This window comes from Amblyomma mixtum, chromosome 7 (assembly GCF_055824585.1).
Source record: "Amblyomma mixtum isolate Tamu chromosome 7, ASM5582458v1, whole genome shotgun sequence".
In the NCBI taxonomy this organism is placed as follows: Eukaryota; Metazoa; Arthropoda; class Arachnida; order Ixodida; family Ixodidae; genus Amblyomma; species Amblyomma mixtum.
In genome coordinates this window covers 136,849,529-136,853,079 of record NC_143018.1, presented here as the reverse complement: position 1 = coordinate 136,853,079, position 3,551 = coordinate 136,849,529, and the positions used below count along the sequence as shown (strand labels likewise).

Genomic DNA, 3,551 nt, shown 5'->3' with positions numbered 1-3,551 from the left:
AGCCCCAAATGGTTTGCCATGCCCAGAAAGCTGCGCAATTGCGGTGCATTGCTCGGTGGCTCCATTTCTTTCACAGGATTTACCTTAGCTGGATCGGGTTGAACGCCTTCCTCACCTAAAACATGACCTAAAAAAGTGAGCCTTTTAACGCCGAACACACACTTGGATTTGTTTAACATAACGTTGGATTCTGCCAACCTGGTCAAGACCTTTGCAAGTCTAGAATCATGTTCTTGGTTAGTATTTCCATAGACTAAAATATCTTCCATTACGTTGACGACTTCAGGCATGCCTGCTAGGATTTCGGACATTCTTTTCTGGAAATACTCAGGTGCTGAAGTAATTCCGAAAGGTAACCTGGTGAACAGTACCGCCCGAACGGAGTAACGAAGGTAGTAAATTCCTCCGAAGCCTTGCTTAGGCCTACTTGATAGAAACCAGAATTTGCGTCCAGTTTAGAAAAAAGTTTTGCACCGGCTATAGAACCTAGAGCTTGATCCACTGTGGGGAGGGCGACCTTCTCTCGTAGAACGCACTTATTCAGTGGGGTAAGGTCTACACAGATCCTGACATCGCCACTCGGCTTTACCACTGGTACTATGCCGACACACCACTCCGTAGGCCCGTCAACCTTACAAATAACGCCCATTCGCTCCATTTTTTCGAGTTCAAAGCGGACGCGCTCCCTGAGCGGAATTGGAATTCTGCGTGGAGCAGTTATAGCTTACGGAACCGCGTCTGGGCGAAGCCGTATCTGATACTCTCCTGGCATTGCGCCCAGGTTACTGCAAACTACGGGGCCTAGAACGCTACCGGTAGAACCCTTCTGGGCGACTGAATCGACAAACGTCACGGCACCTAGTGCCTCGAGAGCGGGCAAACCGAGAAGAATATGTCGTAGCGGGCTGACGACATAACATGTTTGGCGAGAGCGTTTCCCCTTCCAAGCGATTTATGCCTCGAATTTGCCCAAAACATTGAGGTGTGAACCACTCGCGCCTGACAAAACCTCGTTTGCTCTCGTTAATTTAACAGGGAGACCAGGAAAAGATGGCGGAAGATGGTAACTTCGGCCCCAGTATCAACTTTTGCAAACACTGGAACAGAGTTCACACATACTTGAAAGTATCGCGCTTTTACACCTGGCGTTCCAGTCTCTCCCACAAAATTTGTCCCGTGTCTGCTCGCACAGAAGAAAATCGTACCTTGCGTTGATTGCACGTGGAAGTCTTTTTGATGCACCCTTTAGCAAAATGTCCATTTACGCCGCAGTAATTGCACTTAACTGTCCTCGCTGGGCACAATGCTCGTGTATGCAGGGAGTTACCGCAGTAGATGTAGCATCCGTCACGACGCACTGAAGAGCTGGCGTTCCCACGTTGAGGCTTTTTGTTACATCCCACGGCGTCGACTGTTGCTGTGGAGCCCACTGTCAGATTTTCACAGGCAAGAGACACCCTCAAGGCTTGGCCTGCCGTGGAGTTGCGAAGGAGTTCCTGCTGCTGCTGAACCGCCTCTTTAAGGTGTGCTTTTGCAACGGCGGACGCAAGAGACAGCTTAGAGTCCATCTGTAACGACTCTGAGAGTTTTTCGTCTTTCAGTCCGACGACGAACCTGTCTCTGATAAATCGTCGCTTAAATTCGCCAAAATCGCACCGGTCTGCTAAGACATGCAACGCCGACATGAACTGGTCTACTGACTCACCGAGCATTTGATGTCGCTTGTGAAAGCAAGCGCTCTCGTACACGACGTTGACCTCTTTTGTGAAATAAGTGTCAGACTTCTTCTGGACGACGTCGAATTTCCTCGAGTCCTCGTCCGAGAGACCGAAAGTGGCAAAAATATCCCGAGCCTGCCGTCCCATAGAGTAGAGAAGCTTTTGTGCCTGTGCTTCCTCTGAGCTTTCCTCGAGGCCCGATGCAACGTGATAGTAATCGAAATGCTGAATCCATGCCGGCCGCTCCTATGTATTGTAGAAGTCCAGCGGTGGTGGCTGTTTAAGGCCCGGTGCTGTGAAGATTTTGGCTCCGTGCATTTCTCGACGCTTTCCTTCTTTCCCAGGTCCCAGCTTTATACTTCTGACACCATGTCGTAGCGGCGTCCGGCCGCTATCGGGGTGAGCGTTCCAACCGAGCGGAGACGCATCGGGAAGCAACGAGGTCCATGTCCAAGCCCAGAGCGAAAGACGCCCGTCCGTTTATTGCAGCCAAACATATACAGGCAATGACGTCACGGTTCTCACGTGACTCGAACGCAGACGCATAGCAGCACAGGTATCATTAACGTACACTATAAACTTACAGCCGAAAGGCCATTTTTAATTCGCCTCCAAGTAAACACAGCCGCTTAGGCAGCGATTAAACCCGTATTATTGTGCTCACTAGTTGGGCTAAGGTATTTTGACGATGTGAGAAATCCAGCAGCGCCATTACCAACGGCTCTCCTAAATAATTTTCCAGCAAAATACTGCACAGATGGGGTCCATTTTGGTGCTGCCGAAATGATGCACGACCGTTTTGTAGCGCTTAACCAAACCTACTACCCAAGTAATGAGAGGCACGCATAGCGAATTATTCTCAACATGGTTTTTTAAACCGCAGCTTTTACCTCCTTCCAACCCCCCCCCCCCCCCCCCGCCTCCCCCTTCTCTACAGCGCCCGTCTAGTCAGCCGGAGTACCCGCGTTCCAACCCTACTGCGGCAGCCGCATTTCGATGGAGGCGACGGCCGTATGCTGTACGATGCCAGTGCACGTTAAAGATCTCCAGGTGGTCGAACTTATTCCGGAGACCTCCATTACGATACCTCTTTATTCCTTTCTTCTATCAATCCGTCCTTTACCCTCCCCTTACGCCGGGGTTTGGGTGTCCGCCGAGATATGCGAGTCTGTTATTCTGTTATTTTCTTTCCCAATAAGCAACCAATTAGCCACTGCTCCAGGATTCCTCATCGTAGTCGTCTGCGTCGGCGTTGGGGTTGGCTTAACACACCCCCCGACAACCATGGCAGGTACTAGCAAAGCGAAAGGCCACCTGCCACGACAAGAGCGGAGAAGTGCACAACCCGAAGGTGCCTGCCACGGGAAGATCCTGGAGGGTGGGTAGCCGTAACACGACACCTTACAGCTGTAGCAAGTTGCGTGTGAAGAGCTGCGCTGAAATTTCGCATTACCGACGATCGGAGTCGTCTCTCAATTCTGTGGTTTTATTCATTTCGCTTTAACTGAAGCAAGTTTGAGAACTGTGCTCCATATCCAACCAATGTCCAGTGGTCAGACGATTTTCTGGTGACACATTCTCTAGACATGTACTAGAGAATCTGTTCTTTATTTGAATGTAGAAGTGCAAATGCGCTGCGCAGATACAACGACAGACACCGCAGGAAGAAGTCAACGCAAGAGCCCCCTGGCGAACTGCTGTGGTGATTTTATGGCAAAATGCAGAATCTACGCAGCCCGAGATTCTGATTCTGACTGTAAGCAAGGATTTAAACATGAGCTCTGCGCAGCGACCCTGGTTTCGGCGGCGGTTGACATGAATATATTACGCCAA

General features: G+C 50.3%; 1 pseudogene; it reads right to left on the bottom strand.

Moving 5' to 3' along the window:
* Window positions 1–1,136: 1,136 nt before the first annotated feature.
* Window positions 1,137–2,036, bottom strand: LOC149337671 (uncharacterized; annotated as a pseudogene).
* Window positions 2,037–3,551: the final 1,515 nt, after the last annotated feature.